This window comes from Triticum aestivum, chromosome 5B (assembly GCF_018294505.1).
Source record: "Triticum aestivum cultivar Chinese Spring chromosome 5B, IWGSC CS RefSeq v2.1, whole genome shotgun sequence".
Lineage (NCBI taxonomy): Eukaryota > Viridiplantae > Streptophyta > Magnoliopsida > Poales > Poaceae > Triticum > Triticum aestivum.
Window position 1 is genome coordinate 538,512,016 of NC_057807.1, and position 26,702 is coordinate 538,538,717.

Sequence of the window (26,702 nt, forward strand, 5' to 3'; positions counted from 1 at the left end):
ATCCAATTTAGATTGTTTTCATCCTGATGGTCTGTAGGTTACCATGAAGATCAGCTTCATCCTATTTAATTAGTAGTACTATTGATGTTGATGGCTTACTAAGGAGGATTAGCACATGACCTTCATAATGGTATTTTCTTTACTACAATTTTGTTTGAGAATCGTGTATTTAGGTAATTTGGCACCCTGTACACCTTATAACTTTTTAGTTGTTAGGACACCTTCTAAGCTCTTCCGTCTCAAAGTGCAGAATTACATGGTTTTGGCTTGTTCAATGTTTTTCAGAGAGCTTTTCCAATGCCTGTATGCCATATGTACACAGCTTAAGAGAAGTGAAATGATCAGAATATGTTTCGTGGTGTTAGAGTATGTGAAGAAATAAAGTATTTGTGGTAGTGGATCAGTTGTGACTTCTTATAAGTGTAGAATATCACCTCTACTGAGGCATTGCAATTTCAGATTTCGTCGAATGTTTATACATCCATCTTTTTCAGATAAATCTCAACTGAACGTTTCCCTTTTTCCAGCCAAGTGCAAGTCTTGCTACTATATGTTCTTTCTGGGGTTTCACAACGGTGTTTTATAGCATAGTGGTTTTACTTACTAGTACCACTTGATGCTATACCTGCACCCCGCATCCTAAATTCCTTAATTCATGGGTTTCTACAACTGCAAATTTGCCTTTTATAATTGTTGCTTTATGTTGGCTCTAAGAACTAAAGCCTTTAAATGCATGTTTATGCAGCTTTGGACAAATTTGATTACCTTGAGCTTGTTTTTAATAATCCTCACATGATTGGAGGGATCGTGCTAATATTTTTTAGTAATCCTACCAAAGTTTTTGTCAAATGGACCGGCGCAGCAGCGCGTATCATGATCTAGTAATCACTGACACCGGTTAATGCAGCACGCTGTCCACCAACGTGTAGCCGCAAACTACTTGTAGCTAGCAATCACGTGTAGCGAACAGGACACCGCGCTGTAGCGCGCCGCGTGCATGAGCCGCCGCATAGGAACACAGCTACGCGTAGTGTGTACCGTGTACGATATAGATTTTCCCTGAAAACAACTTGTTCACGTAACTAAGCACGTACAACATGAAGGTGACATGCGAACCAACATGTGATTGAGATGGTTAGGTGGACAGTGGTATCCCAAATCCACCAGGGTTCAAATCCTGGTGCTCGCATTATTCCTGGATTTATTTCAGGATTTCCGGCGATGCGCTTTCAGTGGGAGGAGACGTTTCCGTCGACGACGAGGCACCTACGGTGACTTCGTAAATCTCAAGATGATATGCCGGCACAGTCTCTCGAAGGTGCTCATAGGGGTAGGGTGTGCGTGTGTGCGTTCATAGAGATGAGTGTATGCGTGTGTATATAAGCGCTTGTGTCTGTACTGATGCTAAAAAAACAAGGAGGTGACATGCATGCATCAATAATGCAGAGTCCGTGGTATTTAAAACTTTTATTCGGATGAAAAAAAAAGACAGCTACAGCGTACAATCACAGACCGAGTGATACACGTCGCCGCAGCATACAAGCGTGCACGGCGATCTTCTTGTCGGAGAAAGCGTATTTCACACACACGACAGAAAGTAAACGCACACGGGAACCAAGACTCGGTCACCGACCGCTCAGAGCAGCATCACCACCTGTGGAGTCAGGCCGCCGAAAATCGAGCCCTCCCCGGTCAGCTGCTCCACCGCCGGCCTGCCATGTACGCAGCAGGGACATTGGAAACCATCATCAGTACGAGATTTGCATTTCGCATTTGTCAAGGTCACGGTGACGTACCTGGCGCTCTTGATCAGCGAGACCCACTCCACTCCATCGGCGCCGGCGGCGACGAGCGCCACGGCGAACCGCGGCACGACGAACAAGCTCCCCGTAGCGACATCCTCGTCCAGAAGCAGTTTCTCGCCGCCCGCGGCCGACGAGACCTGGACGCGCGCGCTCCCGCGGGCCACATACACCGCCTGCGCCGCGCCCTCGCGGAGCACCCACGGCGCCATCGCGGCGCCGGGCTCGAGCCGCCCGAGCACCGCGCTGAATCCGAAAGCCGCCCAGCGCGTCCAGATCCGACGCGGTGAGCATCTTCAGGGTCCCTGTAGCGACGTGGCCGGCGTTCACGACGAGCCCTTTCCTGTCGTTCTCGCGCGGGCATACGCCGGGCAGCTTCGTGCTCAGCCTGGTGAGGAGGTCGTCCGGCTGGCTCCGGAACGCGGTGGCCGCCTGCTCCTCCGTGACCCCAGGCCACGCCCTGGTGAGGAGGCCCGCGTCGAAGCCGCTCAGGACGCTGTTGCCGCCGGCGAGGAAGAAGTATGAGATGTCCCCGGGGCTGACGGCGCGCGCCGTATCGCCTATGAACAAGATGGACAAGTCATCAGCGTTGCCTTCGTTGTCGTTGTCGTTGTACCACCACGAGACGTCCCCAGTGCGCACGGCGATGACGTCGCCGGCCTTCAGGCCGACGACCCTCTCCTTGGCCTCGACCGGAAGGACCCCAGCAACCCCGGAGCTGCTGAGGACGTAGCCGAACTTGTTGGAGTCAGCGTAGTGCGGCAGCGCGAAGCCGAGGGGCCTCAGCACGAGAAGGCCACACCCGAGCCCCTCCGTTGCGAGCTCCGGCTGGTCAGCACCGGACCAAGCTATGTACGCCCCCGCGTCGGTCTGGACCAGGGGCTTACCGACCTTCCCAGACATGCCTCTCTTCCCCGCGTACGTATTTACACTTCATGCACAAGTAAGATCGGGACAAAACAGACAAGACTAATGTCCAAAACCTTTAGTCCCGGTTGGCTTACAAACTAGGACCAAAGGAGATCCATGTGGCCGCCCTTAGTCCCGGTTGGTAACACCAACCGGGACCAAAAGGCGGCCAGGCGGTGGGGTTTTTTATTTTCCTTTTTTGAAAGAGGGGGTTTAGGAGTTTTGGAGAGTTAATTTAGAGGTTTCATATTTTGTTAGCTATAATGAAGTACTACATATAAAAGTGACCCGAAAATGCCTTACGATGAACGAGCACTCCGCGGACCGAAAATGCCTTACGATGAACGAGCACTCTGCGGTCCATATCCTGCCCGCCCGTTATCCTAAGAGCATCTCCAGCCGCGCCCCCAATAAGGCTCTCCAGGCGACTTTTCGGCCGCCGACGCCGAAATATCGACCCAGTCGCGTCCCCAGGGGCCCATTTTTCGCCGGCTCAGGCCGAAAATGGCGCTGGCGGACCTAATCCGAACCCGGCGCGCTCGGGGGCGCCGGGCGAATCGTTTTTGGCGCGAAAGAGACACGGGCCACCCGCGTCAGCGACACTGCCTCGTCTTCTCCCAAAGCCTCGGTTTCCCGCGGGGAATCAATGGCAAGGCTGCCGCCGGTCAGCTTTACCATTGATTCGTCACGGGCGGCGCGTCACGGGACGGCGCGCCGACGCCTCCCCTCCCTCGGACGCGTACACACGGGCACGGCGCCGCTATATATGGCCTCGCTCGCCTCTGATGAGTGCTACCTCTCCCGAGTGCCGCCGCCGAGCCCTCTCCCAGCCCTCCCTCTCCCGTGAGCCGCCGCCCAGCCTCTCCATCTCCCTCCCTTTTCCCGATGGCCGAGCATTTCCCCGGAGACGAGGTGGCGGCCAACGGCTTCGACCACCGCACGCTCCGCGAACAGAAGTCGTGGCTCCTGTTCCAGGCGAATATCCCGGCGCCGCCGGACATGCGTGCCGGGCCGACGGGTTGGAGGCTCAGCAACGGGGGAGTGCCCATTCCCCCGTTGCCCGACACCGTGGCTAATCCCTCATACTTCGTCGTCGAGATCGTGCTCGCCTCCCTCACCGACGCCCAGCTCTCCCTCCCCCAGTATGCCGCGGACAACCACGCGGCTTGGGCGACGTACTTCGACCGCCGTCAGCAGGAGCGCCTGGCTTCCACCAACGGCGCGGCGGTGGTCGGCGGCATGAAGAACAGCGAGGGGTGCCGCCTGTGGTGGGGCGCCCCCGGCCGCACACTTGAGGGCGTGCTGACGCACCTCGAGGGTGGCAATAACCCGCCATTTGACGTACCCCCCGGCGGCGAGGGCGACCGCCCCGGCGCACCGCCGGCGCGACGGGCAATGGGCGCCAAGGAGGTTCGGCTCCTCCTCCTCTTCTTCCTCCTCGCGCTCTTCCTCCCACTCCTCTGGCACTCCGACGCTGCTCGGCGTCAAGGCCGAGCCAGCGGCGGAGACGCCGCTCGGCCGGCGCACTCGCAGCGCCGACATCGTCATCAACGAGGGCGACCGGTGCGCCCCCTCGTCGGCTCCTCCTCCGCGCTTCGTCAAGCCAAAGACAGAGTCGGGGCTCGCGCCTGTGAAGACGGAGCCGGGGCTCGCACCGGTGAAGACGGACCCGGGTCTCCCCGCCGTGAAAGCGGAGCCCGGCGAGGTCGAGCTCGACGTCGACGCGGCCCTTGAATGAGCACGCCAGGACTCCCTGAAGATGGCGAGGGAGCGCCAGTGCGCCGCCCTACGGCGCTTCGAGCAGCGCTGCCGAGGCCGCGACGAACGAGGAGTCATCGTCAACGACGACAGCGACGGCGACGACACGCCGCCGCCGCCATCAGTCGGCGACGCCGGGGAGGGGTCCAGCAAGGGCGCCCGCGTCAAGAAAGAGAAGGCCGACGATGGCGGCGACGACGGCGACTACTCGGTGTTCAGCTAGTTTTCTTAATTAGTTTGCTACGTATGTAATGAAAATCCGCGAACATGTCTAATATACTAGATCATGACGGCGCGCGTTGCTGCGCCCGTCCATTTTTGCTATAAAATGGTAGGAATTTTTACAAGTATACAAATACAAGAAACATGGAAGTCATATAGGATTTGTATAAATATGTCGAGACATGAAATGCATGTGTAGATTCCGTTGGACAAACATGTGACAACCTGCTTTGACTTCCTTCTAGCTGCATGTACACATATTTTAAAAAGGTTTCATATTTAAATATGATTGTAATAATCGTTTACATATACTCCCTCTGTTCGGAATTATTTGTCTCGGAAATGGATGTATCTAGAACTAAAATACGTCTAGATATATCCATTTTTGCGACAAGTAATTCCGAACGGAGGGAGTAGTATTTTGTTATCATAGCACACATGAACTCTTGAAGAATAGGGGCATAGTAGGACTACAAAACTAACTACCTATTGGTTTACATGATATTTATTAATTATTAACACAAAATCAAAGGATATTTCTTAATGTTCACAACTTATATAATCAGAATAACTCACATTATAAATAATTTCCACCAAATATATTCTAAGATCTTTACTGGATGTATATACAGAGTAATTCTCATCATAAAAAATAGAGAATATGGCGTGGCATTTGGTAACACAACCGGGGAGTGCAGGTCAGCTTCATTAGCCAAAGCTACGTGCAAATTCTCAATCTTTCAGCTTACCCCGCGCACCTTGTCTATAGTGTATATCAGAGCTTCAACCCAATACTTTGATTTTTCTCCAACCTGGATAAATAATTAGGAAAGAAAAATTACCTTCTTATGTTTGTTTTTAGTTGTCATAAAAAGTCCGGAGTTTTCCTTGAGCTCGTATGACATCCTAATCAATTATCCTAATTCCTGCGGTTAACAGTTTAACACCGGGTTTTTCATGTTCCCAACCGTGGAGATGCACAGACTGTAACCATCCCCGATTTATCTCACCAGAGGCAGGTTCTTGGCAAATACAATATCTGAAGGAAACAATAAGAATATGGCCACTGAATTCAACACCCTCCAATAATAATACAATAACATCTCGGTTGGAAGGTTGATGTATGGCAAATAGAGTTGGAGCAACTAAAACCTTAACATCAGATGGTCCAAAACATCATAATTTAAAAGTCATCCTATGTCTCTTCGATGGAACTCGGAACTAATGTGAGATCTCATCTGACGGGAAAATGACTGTAATGAGAAAAAGCAAGAAACTGAACATCCAAGTTTCAGATTGATCCAGAAGTCAATCAGGAAATGTGCTGACCTAAGTGGGTAAGATGCAACAAGAACCATGGTCCCTAGCACAACAAGGAGAGGAACACCACATGCAAAAACCAGTGCGACGGTGGTGAACAATAATGGCGGAGTGACCCACAATATTTTGATTTGATTCACAGTGTGATGTGGACGAATCAGCGCCTTGTATATTTCTTTTTCGCATTTTCACTTGCTAAATAACCTGCTAGATAGGATGCCATTATTTTAAACAGTCATCATATCATACGATCTAAAAGTATTGAGATTAGGCATAAATTAAGTTAAACGAGGTATATGAGCAAACTCATAATAAATTGTCTGTTGGCCATTGGATACCGACAAATTCAGATGGAAAAGGGTAAGAAACCCAACAACATGTGCTTGAATTCATCTTGTACAAAACCTACATTTTTTTAGTGGGCACAAAGAACAGTATCAGTAAACAAAACAAATTCCAAAGACAGAGGAATAATTAGGGTAAGATGAGATGCAGGGAGGGAGAATTGGACCGAATTGGGGACGTGAGAATCACCCATCGTTGCTTGATAATGGTTTTTGGAAGTAGGGAGAATGGGGAACGAGCAGCGGCACGTTTGGGATTATATAGGCATGTATAAGTTGAATGAAAATTAATCACCGATTGTAACTGACTTACAATAACCAGCAGTCCGCGAATTGACCGGTAGTAATGGCTGATTAAACTCTCAACGAATCATCATCGGATTGGCAATAGAACTTCAAAGGACGCATGCATTGCCGCCAGACAATCCTGCCGCGCTGTGCAACCGAAAGGATCGAGCGGACCCCCTGCCCCATTGCCCGGCGAGGCGCTTTCCGAACCAGCGGGGTCGCCATGGATCCGTTGCTCTAGCCCGGCATCGGTCGTCACCCAGGCCGGTCACATCTGGAGAGAGCCGCCAGGCAAAGGGATCGGAGCGGCACACGATTCTCCTGATCTAGATAATGCATCTTTTCTGGAGAAAATGGGCTGCTGGTACAGGCCGGGAAGAGGGCAAAGGCCCATTAGGCCGAAGTTTACCACAGAGATGGAAAAATGCGACCAGAGCAGCGGCCCATAACTCTTCGCGCTCACTTACAACGAACTGAGGCTGATTAGGGGCGATGGGGAGAAAATCTGACGGCCATAAATGCATTGAACTAAGGATCCAACGGCTGAAAACGCTAATGACTTGAGAGGGCAGGAAAATGGCTCAGTTATAATGTATCTAAATGTCCAAGTTTACCGAAATTTGTCGTGTTTAGCCAAACTTTGCCTAAATTTGCTATATATTTTTTTTTTCAAAACACGCCTGGGGACGGCCCTGGGGGCGGCAACTGGGGACCAATTCAGCCCCAAACCCATTTTTTGCGCCGGATCACCCTCAAACGATGATTTTAGGCGCTCCTGGGGACAACAGCTGGAGATGCTCTAGCTGATCAGATACCTTCCGGTATTGGCGCGTTCTGTCCCCCAAAGAGCCCCGTCAAAGTTTGTATCCCGGCACCTATAGCTAGCTTTATTGACAAAGAATCTAGCTGCTGGAACACACGTGATGAGCATGGCACCATTTCAGTTTACCAGCTGCCATCCGGAACAGTGCGATGTGACGTGACCTTGTGCCCATTTGACGCTCCTCCTCACGATAGCACATTAGAATAATAATCCACCATTAACACCAATTTGTTAGTCAGTGTAATGTACAAAGAGTATGATATTAACAGTCTATAAAGTCCGCTAAACACCTATTAATCTTGTACAGACTGCTTTAGAGTAATTTCTTATTGTGACACTTGTCCAGATATTTTTATAACTCAATATTATCAAATATTTTTCTGGTCACGAATTATCTTAAACTCTATACTGTCACCTTATAATTTCATTGGTTAGACTTATAGGTGTTCTTAGGTTTTATCCGTGAAATAATACTACTATATTGTCCGTTAGCACCATCTGCTTGTCAGGGCCATTTCCTAAACTATGATTTAAACTGTTCCATCGTGAATATGTATAAGTTTTCATTGTGAATATGTATAAGTTTTCAAAGTTTCTTTTTGAAACTTGACAAATATGATTTGTGAATCATTTGAAAGAAAAGAATCAAACGCACCGTCCACCATACTGTTTTTAGATTTTATCAATCTGGTTTTTTATCTGGCACATTAAGCTAAACAAGTAGATTTTATTAGTGACCCTGACTAATTATTTTTTAGATCCAGTAGATGCAAGAGATGCGCACCGTGCATGATGGAACATTGGCAGGGTCTCCTTTTATCACGTTAGGCAAAAAGTTTCTGTGTTGTGGCCCACACCACCCATCAAACTGGTAGTACATCGCCAGGTCAAGTCACCAACTCCTCCTTCCCTGCAGCGCATGTGCACGCACAGATCCACGCGAGGATACACTTGTGCCAAGCTTGTACGCCTATGCCACCTACACCCTGCTCCTAGAAAACTAGTACGGGGACATGAAAGTGATGTTTGAGCATCTCGGGGAATCGTTCTATGGCTAGGATATAGTCCGCACGAGCCGGGGTCCACCAGAAAGTCGCTCCTTGGCAAGGTCTCCTTTTGTCACGTTAGGCAAAAACTTTCCCATTTTGGCCAACACCACCCATCAAGCTGGCAGCACATCGCCAGGTCAAGTCACCAACTCCTCCTTTCGTGCGGCACATGTGCATGCACAGATCCACGCGAGGATACACTTGTGCCAAGCTTATACGCCTATGCCACCTACACCTTGCTCCTAGGAAACTAGTACGGGGGACATGGAAGTGATGTTTAAGCATCTCGAGGAATCGTTCTATGGCTAGGATACAGTCCGCACGAGCCGGTGTCCACCAGAAAGTCGCTCCTTGGCAGGGTCTTCTTTTGTCATGTTAGGCAAAAAGTTTCTGCGTTGTGGCCCACACCACCCATCAAGCTGGCAGTACATCGCCAGGTCAAGTCACCAACTCCTCCTTCCCTGCGGCGCATGTGCACGCACAGATCCACGCGAGGATACACTTGTGCCAAGCTTGTACGTCGATGCCACCTACACCCTGCTCCTAGGAAACTAGTACGGGGGGCATGGAAGTGATGTTTGAGCATCACAAGGAATCGTTCTATGGCTAGGATACAGTCTGCACGAGCCGGCGTCCACCAGAAAGTCGCTCCTTCGCAGGGTCTCCTTTTGTCATGTTAGGCAAGAAGTTTCTGCGTTGTGGCCCACACCACCCATCAAGCTGGCAGTACATCGCCATGTCAAGTAACCAACTCCTCCTTCCCTGCGGCGCATGTGCATGCACAGATCCACGCGAGGATACACTTGTGCCAAGCTTGTACGCCTATGCCACCTACACCCTGCTCCTTGGAAACTAGTACAGGGGACATGGAAGTGATGTTTGAGCATCTCGAGGAATCATTCTATGGCTAGGATACAGTCCGCACGAGTCGGTGTCCACCAGAAAATCGCTCCTTGGCAGGGTCTCCTTTTGTCACGCTAGGCAAAAAGTTTCTGCGTTGTGGCCCACACCACCCATCAAGCTGGCAGTACATCGCCAGGTCAAGTCACCAACTCCTCCTTCCCTGCGGCGCATGTGCACGCACAGATCCAGCGAGGATACACTTGTGCCAAGCTTGTACGCCTATGCCCACCTACACCCTGCTCCTAGGAAACTAGTACGGGTAACATGGAAGTGATGTTTGAGCATCTCGAGGAATCGTTCTATGGCTAGGATACAGTCCGCACGAGCCGACGTCCACCAGAAAGTCGCTCCTTGGCATGGTCTCCTTTTGTCACATTTGGCAAAAAGTTTCTGCGTTGTGGCCCACACCACCCATCAAGCTGGCAGTACATCGCTAGGTCAAGTCACCAACTCCTCCTTCCCTGTGGGGCATGTGCACGCACAGATCCACGCGAGGATACACTTGTGCCAAGCTTGTATGCCTATGCCACCTACACCCTGCTCCTAGGAAACTAGTACGGGGGACATTGAAGTGACGTTTGAGCATCTCGAGGAATCGTTCTATGGCTAGGATACAGTCCACACGAGCCGGCGTCCACCAGAAAGTCGCTCCCTGAAGTAACCTCTCTTTCATCGTGCTTGGTCGACACAAACTACTACATTTTGAGAGAACTCGACGCTAGTAAGCAAATGAAGAAACCATTAATTACACAAGATCGTCATGAACATATAGAGAGAGAAGTGACCTCTCTTTCTCCGCAATTGGTCGAAAACAAGTTTTCGTATATTTATCCGACGCTACTCACAAGTAGAAAAACACCTAATAGTCCTGGTTCGTGAGATGAACCGGGACTAAAGGCCGTTACTAATACCTCCACCCATTAGTCCCGGTTCAAACAAGAACCGGGATTAATGTGCCTCCACGTGGCTCTGTGCGCCGAGCCCAGTCAGGGGGCCTTTGGTCCCGGTTGGTGGCACCAACCGGGACCAAAAGTCCATGTTTTTTTTTGGAAAGTGGCTGCTTTAGAGGTTTTGGGGGTTATTTTTAGGTTGTTATATTAGCTAGCTAATAGAGAGAAGTGTCCTCTCTTATATCTTCGTCCTTGGTTTACCAACGCTGCTGCTATATATGTTCATTTTACCCGTTGATATAATAACTCATGCATGCTCGCATACATCAGCATATATAATAACAAGTACTCGTCCTACTAATCATGCATCATCATACAACTTCTACTCGTTATTAATAATAATTCATACGATCATCATCCTCATAGTCATCGAACCTGACCCTACATAATTGTTCTTAACACATGATCATCAGTATCAGGTAGGACCTAAACACCCTTAAGGTAAAATAGCATAAAACAATATAGACCCTGACTCTCCATTATGAAGAATGGTGATCATCCTGTCTCCAATTTTTGCCCTTCGCTGAATGTTGCTTCCAAGAAGCTCCTTATGACTGTCCATACATTTTTTCCATTCTTTGATTGTCATGTCTCCACTTCTTTTAGAAACCCGGTATGGACAGTTCAGATTCGTAGGAAGACCTGGTTGTATGTTCAAAACATGAAGGCTACCGTGTGTTTACATCAGATGAGGCACACAATGATTCGGGATTATCTGTTGAAAAACATAGTAATAACTTCGTAGTTAGCAATGATGTACTAGTTTTAGAAGTGTGCAAAAAGATGCACGGATGTCGTAATAGTAAAAAATCTTACCAGGGTATCTCCATGGTAGTTACCATAGTTCAACACGTGCACTAGTGTCACGTATTGACCATAATGTTGAGGAGTTCGATTGTAGACATTGTAATTCTCAAGATCAGTATAAAATGCGACCAGATGATTTTTCTCCTGATATGTTAGTTCGGAGCCTTCGGTGTAGTAGGTTCTGTCTACCATCTTTCGCACATTCTTTGAAGAATGAAAATAAGCTGTCAATGGAGAATAAGTTGTCAACTATTTTGAAATAAACAATATAAATTACTTAATAACTATGTTAAGCTCACATGGGGGAAGAATTGGAGGTGTATCCACAAGGACGAAAATCGTAGGTCTCTCTTGCTCGATTGTAGGATCACCAAGATCCATGGTAACAAGCATACCCTCATCAAAACCATACATCTTGCAAAGTGCTTCCCAATTTTTGCAACCAAAATGGGTTACACTCTGAGCATTGTACAGCTTTACTTGAAAATCCACACCATGATGGGTACTTAGGATAATTTTTTTGGTTTCGAAACTTTCATGGTCTTCAAAACCCATCCTATCCAAGACATAGGGTCTTGCAAAGCATGGGATAAGCTAGTCGAATTGGAAAAGATGAAAAATATTGTCATGATTAAAATAGTTGAAGTCATGAGTAATTACGAAAAAATGTTGTAGATACCTAATCATCGGTTGCGTACCGTATGAACATTGAAGGTCTCCTCGAGCTTAATGCTGAAGCGACGATCTTCGTCCAGCTCAATGAACCTGTCGCAGATACCTCAGTCGTCGTGGCACCAGTCGCACTCCCCCGGGCGGTTTTCGTCGTCCGAGTACGACATTTCCGGCCTATGTTCATAATTAAATATTAAACTAGATTATTAATCACGGGTTGACTATCGGTCATGTACGTAGCTCCTCCTTTCACTCCCGAGTGCATTATTACATCAAATTGTCTAGCACACGAGAATGAAGGAGAACTTATCCAATATGAGCATTCAGTAAGCAAAACCAAATCATAAAATAAGCAAAACCAAATCATAAAATAAAGTAGTATTCAAATTAGCATGCATTCAATAATTATAAGCAAAAGTACATCATCTCTTGGTGTCCGTACATCGTCGAATATTATCACTAATATAGCATCACTAATACAACTCGAACCGTAGCGCCCGACGGGTATCGACGCGGGCGGTGGACACCCAAAGATAAGGAACCATCATAGGATCATAGCTCCAGTGAGATCCCTGGAGAACCTGCCAGGTATTGTCGAACCTGCCCTCCAATGCAACCATGTAGCGATGGACGTGCTCGTCCTCCTCGCTGACACGGTGACGTACCACCTCCGCGGTGTCCGAAAGCCTCGGCACCGTCACTGGACCACGCGACCGCCACCAAACAAGGATCGGGTCAACAATGGGCTGCCTCCTCACCAACCTACGTCCCCCGGAAGGTAGCACCTCCCAATACCAGCCCGGCGGAGCCCAATCCCGAACATGGCTCTGATCTAGCAAGCCTCCACCGCCGAGTCAACGACAACGAGGATGCGGGATAGGCATCGCCGACGTCGATGCGGGAACTACTTCTATATATATTTAAATAAAGTAGTTTTATTAATTAAATCAACTAGCTAGTTCAACTACTAAACACTTACTATAAATAAATAAAGTAGTACTTACTAAAAACAAACTACTTCTATATATAGTAAAATAAAGTAGTTTATTAAATCAACTAGCTAGTTCAACTATATATGAAGCACTTACTATAAATAAAATAAAGTAGAATTACTAAAAATAAACTAGTATTTTTCTAACTAATTATATTAAACAGTTTCTCTTCTTATTTTTTTCATTTTTCTAAATACGTACTATGAACAAAAAATCATTAAAATTCTATAAACAAAATTACAACAGAAAAAAATCATAAAGATTCTATGAACAGAAAATCTATGAACTACACATCTAAATTACTACACATCCAACAAAAATATCTTTGAACTACAAAAAAATCTAAAAAAATCTAACAAAAATCATAAAAAATCTAACAAAATCTAACAAAAAATCTATTAACAAAAAAAAATCTAACACAATATGAACAAATTAATTACACAATCTAAATTAATTTTCTATCTAATTTATCTAACTCATTAATTAGCACTAATTAATATCTAGCTAATTCATCTAACATTTGACATTAATATCTAATTTTTCTATCTAATTTATCTAACAGAGGAAAATACATGGGGCCGGCGCCGACGACGGGCCGGGGGCGTACGGGGCGGCGACGTACGGGGCGGGGTGCCGAGGGGGACAGCGACGGCACGTGGCGGGGGCGGCGACGGGCGACGGTGCAGGACGGGGCGGCGACGGGGACGCGGGCGATGATGGGGATGGCGACGGTGTCGGGGCGGGGCGGCGACGGCGTCGGGACGGGGCGGGGCGGCGACGGCGTCGGGGCAGGGCGGCGACGGCGTCGGGGCGGGGCGGCGACGGCGCGCGGCGTCGGGAGATCGAGGAGGAAGGAGAGATCGAAGTGGGGATGCGATTCTGAAATTTTCGTCATATAGCAAAGACATTGGTCCCGGTTCGTGGCTCCAAGCGGGACCAAAGGCCTCTTTTCAGCAGCCCAAAGGGCGGGAAGAAGAGGGCTTTGGTCCCGGTTGGTGCCACCAACCGGGACTAAAGGGTGGGCATTGGTCCCGGTTGGAGCCACGAACCGGGACCAATGGTCGTGTGCTGGCACGGTGCGGCACAAAAGTTTAGTCCCACCTCGCTAGCTGAGAGGGGCGCGCAGTGGTTTATAAGCCCCACTGCCGCACCCCTCTAGAGCTCCTCTCCACTGCAGGCTTACGGGCCTACTTACTACCGCGTTGCCTGTTGGGCCTACTGGGCCACCTGCGGGCCTGAATCCTGGCCCATGGTGGGTTTCTAGTCGTATTCAGGCCGTGGGTGCCCAGTAGGAGGCACTTTTTTTCCATTACTTATTGTTGCTATTTTTATTTTTTTCCCAGATTTTTTGTTTTGTTTTCTGCATTATTTATTTTCTTTTCTTTTTTTGCTTTATTTTTTAATTCTTTTTTGCTTTTAGTTTTAGAACATTTTTAAACTTTCTGTTAGTGCCATTAGTTCTCAAATTTGAAAACACTTTTTTTGATTTTTTGTTTTGTTTCGTGCTTTATTTATTTTATTTTGTTTCTACTTACAACAAAATACTTATTGTTGCTATTTTGTTCCCCAGATTTTTTGTTTTGTTTTCTGCATTATTTATTTTCTTTTGTTTTTTGCTTTACTTTTTAATTCTTTTTGCTTTTAGTTTTAGAAAAATTATAAACTTTCTGTTAGTGCCATTAGTTTTCAAATTTGAATACACTTTTTTTGTTTTCTTTTTGCTTTATTTATTTTATTTTATTTCCAGTTTTTTTCTTTTGTTTTCTGCATTATTTATTTTCTTTTGTATTCTGCATTAAAGCATTTCAAATGAACTCTGAAAAAGTTGAAAGTTGAAAGTTGGCATGGTATCACGAGGGCCAAACCATAATGGGCTGCCTTTGGTCCCGGTTTGTCCCACCAACCGGGGCCAATGATGGTCGGCCAGGACCAAGGCCCATTGGTCCCGGTTCGTCCCACCAACCGGGACCAAAAGGTCCAGACGAACCGGAACCAATGGCCCACGCGGCCCGGCCGCCCCCCGGGGCTCACGAACCGGGTCCAATGCCCCCATTGGTCCTAGTTCTGGATTGAACCGGGACTAATGGGCTGACTCGGCCGGCCTGGACCATTGCCCCCTTTTTAGTCCCACCTCGCCAAGCGAGAGGCACTCGCAGCTGTTTATAAGCCCTGAATGCAGAGACGATGAAGAAGAGGTTCAATGCTCACTTGCACGTTGGTTCGCTTCAAGCCTTGAGGAATAGGGTAGACTGCATGGAGCTATGTGCAGTGCAGTTTACACTATTCTGAAAGGCTTGAAGCGAATTAACTAGCATTGCGCCTCTTTTTTATTAATGACTTATTACCACACAGAAATAAATAGAAAAAAATAAATATAGCAGAAAAGAAAAAAAACTATGTAAAAAACTACTCGGAAATAATTAGAAGAAAAAATAGTTGTGATTAACTTTACTAAAATCATTTTTATTTTTAATAACTTATTACAACTCAGAAATAAATAGAAAAAAATAAATATAGCAGAAAAAAAACTATATAAAAAACTACTCAGAAATGAGCATATATGCGCTTATAGAGAAAATTAGACCTAAATTCATAATAAATTTCTACTAACTTCAGTGAAATTCAATATGAATTTAGGTCAAATTTCCTGTATAAGGGCATCTATTTTCACTTTGAGAGCAGTTCAACAAGGCTGAGAGGGTGGGGCTTATAAACCGGTGTGAGCCCCCTTCGGTTGGCGAGGTGGGACTAAACTCTGGCCGCAACGAGGACCACACCTTTAGTCCCGATTTGTGCCACCAACCGGGACTAATGGGTTGCCTTTGGTCCAGGTTCGTCCCACCAACCGGGACCAATGGTGGTGGGCCAGGAGCGAGGCCCGTTGGTCCCGGTTCGTCCCTCCAACCGGGACCAAAAGGTCCAGACGAACTGGGACCAATGGCCCACGTGGCCCGGCCGCCCCCCGGGGCTCACGAACCGAGTCCAATGCCCCCATTGGTCCGGGTTCTGGATTGAACCGGGAGTAATGGGCTGACCCGGCCTGGACCATTGCCCCCTTTTCTACTAGTGACTACATATATACAATATAACATCCCTGACATCATCAAGCGCCAAACTCCCATTGAATTTCCATATGGTATTCTCTGTTTTTATGTATGACGTGGTCAATAAAGAATCCCACCAATTCCTCTTGAATTGCTCGTATGCGATCTTGTGGTAGGAGTTCTTCCCGCATCTGCCACATCTAATTTAAAGAAGGGGTCAATACATATATATGAATGAAACTCAACATAATTGATGGTAATAAAATAAAATTGTGAATATTATTGTTTATGTACTTCAAATTGTTTGTCAGAGTAGCCCCGCTCAGAGGTCGAGTGGCAGATGAACTCGCAAACGTAGTATCCACATAAATGATTCCCGCCTGCCTTCCACAGGCACTTTACGAGAATAGAGTTCAATCAAACTGATAATCAGGCATGATAATGGTATTGATGAAAAAAGAATCAATGAGAGATGTGCGGAACTAGCTAGTACTACTTACTTTGGGGTGTATAAATCACAGCTCCTTCTGCAGACCCGGAACCATTCTGATGAACTTTTTTCAAACCCTGTCATGCAAAGAAAATGAATACTTGATATCAGGAAATGAACGAAAGTTCCAGATATGGTGCGATAATGATTGAACTTACTTCTGGAGCATTGCAGTCATGTCCGCATACTCCTGGGGATCTTTATGTCTTGATTCTAAGACAGTTACTACTCCCTCGTCAAGCCTAATCTTTAACAGAATAAAGTGGAACCTGCGCACGCATAACTCATCAATTACATTACTATAACCTCGAGTAAGTGAAACCGAATGTGCACAAGACAGTAACACTCACTTGAAGTTGTAAAGAAAGAGTATTTTTTTTCCTTTGTTTTGATGTCGAAGGAACGATTTTAGCAAGTTGTCCTCAGTATCTTTGACTCTGTTTTGAACCGACCATTCATTTACGGTATTTGGGCTAATGAACCCAAAGTCATAGATTTGTCCTTTTTTGCATTCGAAGATCTTCAATCTGCTTAATATAGTGAGGATAATTATATATACATGCAATGAACGAGCTGATCTATAGAGACTTAATTACAGAAGTAATACTTACAGACAATAGTAAGTCATGAGTTGTTCGTCGAGGGCGTATTGATTGAATAACTGAAATAACTCCACAAATTCAACAGGCAGGACATGAACTCCAATGAGGTCATGCTCATCTTTAATTCTCAGCAACAAACTGTCTGTCCCAGACTTCCTGCAGGTATCCATGTACCATTCATGTAATCTTCGCATCATCGTTGTTAGAGGAGGATGATCAGGTTTGACGAGAGGCTTCCCGTGCTCGTATTTGAATATCTCTACTACCTCTAACGTTTCAAATTGTACATCATCGCCCAGGTAATCACCAAGATTGGTACCGGGCAGTAGCCCCGGATGATTAGCGATGATATCGATAGACACCTTGAGCGGGGCGCACGATTTTCCCACTTTTTCAGTTTGCTTCTAATCTTGCAGCAATGGTCATAGTTGGGTTGCAGCGGAGGCGGTGGTAGTCGCTTCAGGGAATCCAGAGTGCGCTTCGCGTTCACCGGATCTACCATTTTCCTTCGGAGGTGGAGGTTCCCTCCGTTCAAAATGGGCCTGCACTTTCGCTTCCACGATTTCATCGATTTCCTCGTCAGTGCTCTCATATGGTAACTTTGGAAGAGGCTTCAGGCTGGGACCATTTCTTCCTGCCTCTTGTACTGCTAGCCGCCGGAGCGGCGACGTCTCTCTTCTGCCCTTGCTGATGCGGCAAAGTCCGTTGACACGTGGGAGGAGGTGGAGGAGTAGGCGGACTTCCCTCATGCACCGGAGGAGGCGGAGGAGGAGGCGAAGTGCCCTCACACGCCGGAGGAGGCGGAGCAGGAGGCGGAGTGCCCTGACTCGCTGGAGAAGGAGGAGGAGGAGGCGGAGTGCCCTCACGAGCCGGAGAAGGAGGAGCAGGAGGCGTCCAGTTTGGAAGCTTGATGTACTCCTTTCTCCATAGACAGGTATTCCTTAAAGCATTTTCCAGATGAATCTCCCCTTCACCTGTAAGGAAGTCAAGCTCCAGCTCCTCAAATCTCTCCATTATTTCATGCACCGTCACAACAGCATAGCCATGTGGACTCGGACGGAAATGAAAAGTTCCCTCAGCTTGAGGAAGTAAAACAGAGCCGGTCGCCGCCTTCAAGGTCAGGTTCTGGCATTTTTTCATTAGCTCACAATGTTCAGCCTCCGTGAAACTACCCAGGGGTAGCGAGGAGCCGTAAAATTATGCTGAACGAGCTTTGTGGAAGCCAAGCTGCTTCTCCACTAAGATGGTGGGGTAGTTTCTGGGGCAGCATCGAAGCAAGGATCTTCGTGCCGCTGAGATGGTTGGCTGGTAGCTCACTGGCTCTCAAGTTCTTCTAGTTTTGCTAATCTTGCACTGAGCCTCTGCATTTCAGTTGCTTCCACTGTCCTCTTTCTCCCTCAGCTTCTATAACCACCGCAGTTGGGAAACCCATGCACCGACGAAATGGATCCTGGTGTGCCTTGTGTTCGTCTAGGGTGCTCAGAATTCCCGAGGGCCTCTGTCAGCTCATCCTTTTCTTTGTTGGGAATGAACGTCCCTTCCTGCGTTGCCTTGATTGCTGCCTAAATCTTGCGGATGGGTATTGCAAGTTGCTCATCCGTCCAAACACACTCCCCTATTTCTGGGTCGAAAGTTCCCCCAACCCCGAAGAACCAAGTCCTTGAACAATCTGGCCAGTGCAATGTCGCTGGTTGGACCCCTTTAGCAAGCAGGTCTTGCTCATCTTTGTCCCATAACGGCCGGGCTTTGTAGTAGCCACCTGACCCCATGTGATGGTGATACTTCTTCTTTGCAGCATTTTGCTTGTTTGTCAGTGCCTTTTCTGACTCTTCTCCGATTGCTTGTAGGCCACAAATGCGGGCTAGTGATCTCTTATCTTCTCATATCGACCGATAAATTTTGGAGTCTCCTCTTTCTCGACAAACTTTGTGTTCAACTCTTTCTTCCAGTTCCTGAATAGTTCTGCCATCTTCTTAAGAGCAAAGACATTGACCTTTCGCTCTATAACTGGGTTATTCGGCTCCTCCTCTGGCAATAGGCTGAAATTTGTCATCAGCGAGGTCCAAAGATCATCTTTCAGTCTACCCTGGACATAAGAAACTTTAGGGTACTTATTCTTATTCCATTGCTGGATGTTGATCGGGACGCTGTCCCTAACAACAACTCCGCATTGATGTACAAATGCGTCCTTGGTCTGCTTGGGAGAAATCGTTTGGCCATCTTTCGCGACTTTTGTGATCATGAACCTTTCATCCTGGCGCAACCTTTTCTTCGGGCCTCGTCTCCTTAGGGAAGTTTGGTTTGATCCCAAGGGCTAAAAGAAGAAAGAAGCGTTAATATATGTACATACCAAAACAATTAATGCGTCAAGTCATCACATGTACCTCGCTGGACTTTGCAATAGCTCCCTCCTTCGTTCGATCACCGGAGTCGTCATCATGATCTCCTTCCTCCGCTATTCGGTCACCGGAGCCGTCATGATCTCCTTCCTCCTCCATTGTTGGATCACGGGAGTCGTCATCCTCTCCTTTCTGAACATCGGTGTCGTTTAGAAACGACAAGGGATCACCTCCAGCGAGGATTATATCCCCCAACAATTGTTCTTGTTCTAAGTCTCTTTCCATAGTTTCTGCAAATATTACAACATGTTAATATACAAATATGAGAGATGGATCAGTGGCAAACATAAACCTAGCTAATCATAACAAGGAATCATATGCATATATGATCAATGGATTAGTTGCGGACCGCCTCTCTCATGCATGTCTGACGCCCCCTCATGTCGAAGTTGTCGGGGTTGTACTTTCAGGAGAGGACACTTTGCAAAAAAGTATCGCTATGCAGGAGATCAAACTATCCATTCTACCGCATTGACCTATGCTGGCAATGATAGATCGACAATGACGCTCTTTCTTCTAGGGTGTGGATGGCCTCGATAGTTGGTCGGGCGAGCGGACTGCCTCTCTCTCTCAAGCATGTCCGACGTCCCCGCTCATGTCGAAGTTATCGGGGAGGGGGTAGATCGACAACGACGCTCTTTCTTCTAGCGTTTGGGTGGCCTAGATAGTTGGTTGGGTGAGTGGACCGCCTCTCTCTCATGCATGTCCGATGTCCCCCCTGATGTCGAAGTTATCAGGGAGGGGGTAGATCAACAATGACGCTCTTTCTTCTAGGGTTTTGGGTGGCCTCGATAGTTGGTTGGTGAGCGGACCGCCTCTCTCTCATGCATGTCCGACGTCCCCCCTCATGTTGAAGTTATCGGGGAGGGGGTAGATCAACAATGACACTCTTTCTTCTAGGGTTTGGGTGGCCTCGATAGTTGGTCGGGCGAGCGGACCGCCTCTCTCTCATGCATGTCCGGTGTCCCCCCTCATGTCAAAGTTATCATGGAGGGGTAAATTTTAACTTAGTGAGTCTTTTAATTAACTCATTTTGAATATATGAACATTTTAACTTATTAACTTGGTAAATTTTAACTAATTTCTATGAACAAAAAAATATTCTATGAACAAAAAAAACATCATATGATCATTTTCTATATATATACATCCATCCATACATACATACACATACATAATCTTTGCACGGCGTCTATGAATTTAAAAAAATTCTAACTTTTGCATATTCTTTGCATATGAACATACATACATTTTCTTTTTTTCTTAAATATAACTTTTGCATATGAACATACATGCATAAAAAATTCTAACTTTTGCATATTCTTTGCAAATTCTAACTTTTGCAGGGCAGCAGCACGCGGCAGCAGCGCAGGGCCGCGGCGGGGACGGTGGCAGCGCAGGGAAAGGGGCCGAGGCGGAGCTCACTTCGGGAGATAGGGCATCGGAGCATTGGCATTGGGGCCGGTGGTCGGAGTGCAGGCGCCCAAGCGCGAGCGACATCGGCATCGCGCCGGGCGGTGTCGTCGGGGCGCGGGGGGGGGGGGGGGGGGAGGAGAGGAGGGGAACGGCTTGGCGGCTCATAGTGGGAGTGGGGACGACATAGGGGCAGCTTGACGACGGCGACGGCGGCGGCCAGATCGCGGGCAGCAACGACGAGGGGGCCTGGCGAGGGCGTCAGCGTCAAGGGCAGCAGCCTGACGGCGTCGAGGGCGAGGGCGGGCGTCGGGGAGAGAATGGGAGAGTGGGGGAAATTTTCTAAGTGTTCCATTATATACAAAGGGCTTTAGTGCCACTTGGTGGCTCATAATGGGAGCGGGGATGGCATAGGGGCAGCTTGACGACGGCGACAACGGCGGCCAGATCGCGGGCAGACAGCAAGGAGGCCCGGCGAGGGCGAGGGCGTCCCGGTTGGTGCCACCAACCGGGACTAAAGCTCCTTTTCAGCATTCGAAAGGGCGTGAAGAAAAGCACTTTGGTCCCGGTTGGTGGCTCAAACCAGGACTAAAGGGGGGCATTGGTCTCAGCTGGTGGTTCGAACCGGGACCAAAGGCACCCTTTCGTTTCGGTTGGAACCACCAACCGGGACCAAAGGGTTTATGTTGTAACTGGCGCGGTGCGGTGGGAGTTTAGTCCCACCTCGCTTGCCGAGAGTCGATCGCAGTGGTTTATAAGACCCGCTGCGATAGACCCATCGAGCTCCTATCTAATGCAGGCCTGTTGGGCCTAATGTTCTTATGTGCCTTGTTGGGCCTACTTGCCCCACGGGCCTGCATCCTGGCCCACGTGTAGGTGGGTTTCTAGTCGTATGCAGGCCGTGGTGGCCTAGTAGGCATGCATTGTTTTTGCATATGTTATGTTTTAAAATTTTAAATGTTATTTTTTGCATATGCCAAATTTAGTTATATAATTTTAGTTGCATAAATTTTATATAATTTCAGCTGCATAAATTTTATTTTTTATTGATTCTTTTTAGTTGATTCCTTTTGCTATTAGAGTTTTATAAAACTTTTTAGTTTGCTATTAAAGTTTGTAACAAAAAAACGTTATGAAAATTATTTTTTCTATTAAAGTTTTTAACAAAAAAATACTTTGATAATTGTAGTTGCATAAATTTTATATAATTGTAAGTTAATATTATTTTGATCATAACTAGAGGTTTATAAAATCTTTTTAGTTGATTGTTTTTGCTATTGAAGAATATTATATTTTTTGCTTTAGTTGATCATAACAGAATATTTTAATTGATTATTTTTAGTTCATTCTTTTTGCTATTAGAGTTTTATAAAAGTTTTCTAGTTTATTCTTTGTGATATTAGTTCATTCTTTCAGCTAAATGACCCTGAAATTGAAAAGCACTACACATGAATGCTGAAAAGGTTGAAAGTTGGCATGGTATCATCATTTTACTCACATAGCATGTGCTAAAAAGGTGAGAGGGTTACGGCAAAAACTGGATGCACATCGTGTATAAAATAGTCAATCTCTTTCGAAGTATCAGGTATTCGGACGAAAACTTATCTGTTACAAAAGGGATTTTATTTTTTTGAACTTATTTGAATTCAAGACCTTTTCTGTGTTCAAAATACACCATTCAAAGCTACATCATCAATTTTGAACCCTTTTTGACTTCATTTGGTATTTTTCATGCATCTACTGTTTTTAGCTAAATGACCCTGAAATTGAAAAGCACTACAAATGAACTCTAAAAAGGTTGAAAGTTGGCATGGTATCATCATTTCACCCACATAGCATGTGCTAAAAAGTTGAGAGGGTTACAACAAAAGATGGATGCACTTCATGTACAAAATGGACAATCTCTTTCGAAGTATCACGGTTTCGGACGAAAACTCATTTGTTACAAAGGGATTTCATTTTTTTTAACTTATTTCAACTTCAGATTTTTCGTGCGTTAAACATGAACCATTCAAAGTCACATCATCAATTTTGAACCCTTTCTGACTTCATTTGGTATTTTTCATGTATTTACTAAATTTTTTCAGCTAAATGAACCTGAAATTGAAAAGCAGTACAAATGAACTCCGAAAATGCTGAAAGTTGGCATGGTATCATCATTTCACCCACATAGCATGTTCTAAAATGTTGAGCGGGTTACGGCAAAAACTAGATGCACTTCGTGTACCAAATGGACAATTTCTTTCGAAGTATATATCAGGGTTTTGGAAGAAAACTCATCTGTTACAAAACGACATTTCATTTTCTTCTTCGTGTAATCAGAGCTATCATCATAGCCATCATTGTATCCTCCTTCACTTTTTCTTCGTGTGTGTCCCTTGCTTATTGCGCCATACCCATGGATAATCTTCATCGTTTAACAGGGTGCTTGGGTCAGCCTTCACTTTGAAGGGAGGAATTTCATGAACCTTTTCATAATTTTCAGACATGTTTGTCTTGCCCTCCACTCCTATGATCTCTCTTTTCCCTGAAAGAACTATGTGGCGCTTTGGCTCATCGTATGACGTATTCGCTTCTTTATCTTTTCTTTTTCTCGGTTTGGTAGACATGTCCTTCACATAGAAAACCTACGCTACATCATTGGCTAGGACGAATGGTTCGTCTATGTACCTAAGATTGTTCAGATCCACTGTTGTCATTCTGTACTGCGGGTCTACCTGTACCCCGCCTCCTGACAGATTGACCCATTTGCACCGAAACAAAGGGACCTTAAAATCACGTCCATAGTCAAGTTCCCATATGTCCACTATGTAACCATAAAATGTGTCCTTTCCCCTCTTGGTTGCTACATCAAAGCGGACACCACTATTTTGGTTGGTGCTCATTTGATCTTGGGTGATCGTGTAAATTGTATTCCCATTTATCTCGTACCCTTTGTAAGTCAATATAGTCGAAGATGGTCCCCTGGCAAACGAGTACAGCTCATCTCCAACAATGATGTCACCCATGAGGTGTGTTTGCAACCAACTGCCGAAATTCCTGATGTGTTCACATGTAATCCAGTCATCACACTACTCCGAGTGTTTGGAGCGCAGAGTATTCTTGTGTTCATTGCCATACTGGGTCACCAAGGTAGAATTCTGTAGAACTGTGTAGTGTGCTCGAGCCCAAGAATGCCCATCCCTACATATTATTAAGTCCGGTCCTAGCGTGCCTTTTCTAGTTAGTCTCCCCTCATACCGCGATTGAGGGAGACCAATCTTCTTAAGGTCAGGAATAAAGTCAACACAAAACCCGATGACCTCCGTTGTTTGATGGCCCATGGAGATTCTCCCTTCTGGCCTAGCACGGTTACGAACATATTTCTTTAAGACTCCCATGAACCTCTCAAAGGGGAACATATTGTGTAGAAATACAGGGCCCAGAAAGGCAATCTCGTCGAGTAGATGAACTAGGACGTGCGTCATGATACTGAAGAAGGATGGTGGGGATACCAGCTCGAAACTGACAAGACATTGCACCAAATCATTGTTTAACCTTGGTAGGATTTCTGGATCGGTTACCTTCTGAGAGATTGCATTGAGGAATGCATGTAGCTTCACAATGGCTAATCGAACGTTTTCCGGTAAAAGCCCCCTCAATGCAATCGGAAGAAGTTGCATCATAATCACGTGGCAGTCATAAGACTTTAGGTTCTGGAACTTTTTCTCTGGGATATTTATTATTCCCTTTATATTGGACAAGAAGCCAGACGGGGCCTTCATACTGAGCAGGCATTCAAAGAAGATTCCCTTCTCTTCTTTGGTAAGAGTGTAGCTGGCAGGACCTTTATATTGCTTTGGATGCATGTCGTCCTTTTCTTGCACACGTTGATGGTCCTCCCGTGTCTCCGGTGTATCTTTTGTCTTCCCATACACGTCCAAGAAGCCTAGAAGGTTCACGCAAAGACTCTTTGTTACGTGCATCACGTCGATTGCAGAGCGGACCTCTAGGTCTTTCCAATAGGGTAGGTCCCAAAATATAGATTTCTTCTTCCACATAGGTGCGCGTCCTGATGTCTACTACGCAACTTTATTCTTGTAGACTCGTGTTGGGCCTTCAAGCGCGGAGTTTTGTAGGAAGTAGCCGGTGATGATCTCCCCCTCTGGCAGGGTGCCAGAACGGGCTCCTGGTTGGTTTTCGGCGGCTACAGAGGCTTGTGGTGGTGGAACTTTCGATCTAGGGTCTTCGCGAGGGTTTTTGGAATATTTGAGAATTTATAGGGAGAAGAGGGGGTGCGGGAGGCCACCGAGGTGGGCACAACCCACTGGGGCGCGCCTGGGGGCCCAGGCGCGCCCTGGTGGGTTGTACCCCCCTCGGGGCACCCCCGAGGTGCTGCTCTAGCCCATTGGTAGTCTTCTGGTCCATAAAAAATCCATAAAAAGTTTCGCGGAGTTTGGAGAACTTTCATTTTTCACAGTAGTTCTGCTGAAAACATCGTCAGTCCGGGTTAGTTCCATGCAAATCATAACAAAACCATATAAAATTATTGTAAACATGTCATGAATACTTCTTAAATTATAGATACGTTGCAGACGTATCACGTCCCTCAGCATCATTCAGAACAGATGTCCGCAACCCTTTACAAAGATTACTTGTAAATCATTGACCATAGCAACTATGTGAGCACCAGTACGGAGGGCGGGCTTCTTCCGGTGATCTGCCTCACCTTTGAAATGCTTGCACTTCTTTCGACATTGATGGTTGGTCGGAAGAAATCGAAGATGTCCTAGGTACACATTCTTCATGCATTTCTCTAAATATATCCTTTCAGTGTCATCTAAACAGTGCGTGCATGTGTGATATCCCTTGTTTGACTGTCCTGAAAGGTTACTGAGAGCAGGCCAATCATTGATGGTTGCAAATAGCAACGCATGTAGGGAAAATTCCTATTGTTTGTGCTCATCCCACACACGTAAACCTTTTCCATTCCACAGCTGTAAAAGTTCTTCGACTAATGGCCTTAGGTACACATCAATGTTGTTGCCGGGTTGCTTAGGGCCTTGGATGATCTCTGGCATCATAATGAACTTCCGCTTCATGCACAACCAAGGAGGAAGGTTATAGATACATAGAGTCATGAGCCAGGTGCTATGATTGCCGCTCTACTCCCTAAAAGGATTAATGCCATCTGTGCTTAACCCAAACCATACATTCCTTGCGTCACCTGCAAAGTCCCCCCACCTTCTCTCAATTTTTCTCCACTGCGACCCGTCAGCGGGTGCTCTCAACTTCCCGTCTTTCTTACGGTCCTCTTTCTGCCATCGCATCAACTTTGCATGCTCTTTATTTTTGAACAGACATTTCAACTGTGGTATTATAGGGGCATACCACATGACCTTGGCAGGAACCCTCTTCCTGGGGCGCTCGCCCTCAACAGCACCAGGGTCATCTCGTCTGATCTTATACTACAATGCACCGCATACCAGGCATGTGTTCAAATCCTCGTACGCACCCCTGTAGAGGATGCAGTTATTAGGGCGTGCATGTATCTTTTGCACTTCCAATCCTAGAGGGCATAGAACCTTCTTTGCTTCATACATACTGTCGGGCAATTCTTATCCTTTGGAAGCTTCTTCTTCATTATTTTCAGTAGCTTCCCAAATCCATTGTCAGATACACCATTGTCTGCCTTTCGTTGCAGCAATTCCAGAGTGGTACCGAGCTTTGTGTTGTCATCTTCGCAATTTGGGTACAACCCTTTTTGTGATCCTCTCACATGCAATCGAACTTCAACTTTTCCCTTTCACTTTGGCATTGTCTCTTTGCATCAACAATGACCCGGCGAAGATCATCATCGGGCACATCGTCTGGTTCCTCTTGATCTTCAGCTTCCCCCGTTGCAGCATCACCATATTCAGAGAGCGGATAGTTGT

At 46.6% G+C, this 26,702-nt stretch overlaps 1 pseudogene; it reads right to left on the reverse strand.

Annotated features, from left to right (window-relative positions):
• Positions 1–1,452: 1,452 nt before the first annotated feature.
• Positions 1,453–2,721, reverse strand: LOC123116822 (11S globulin seed storage protein 2-like; annotated as a pseudogene).
• Between the last annotated feature and the right edge of the window lie 23,981 nt (positions 2,722–26,702).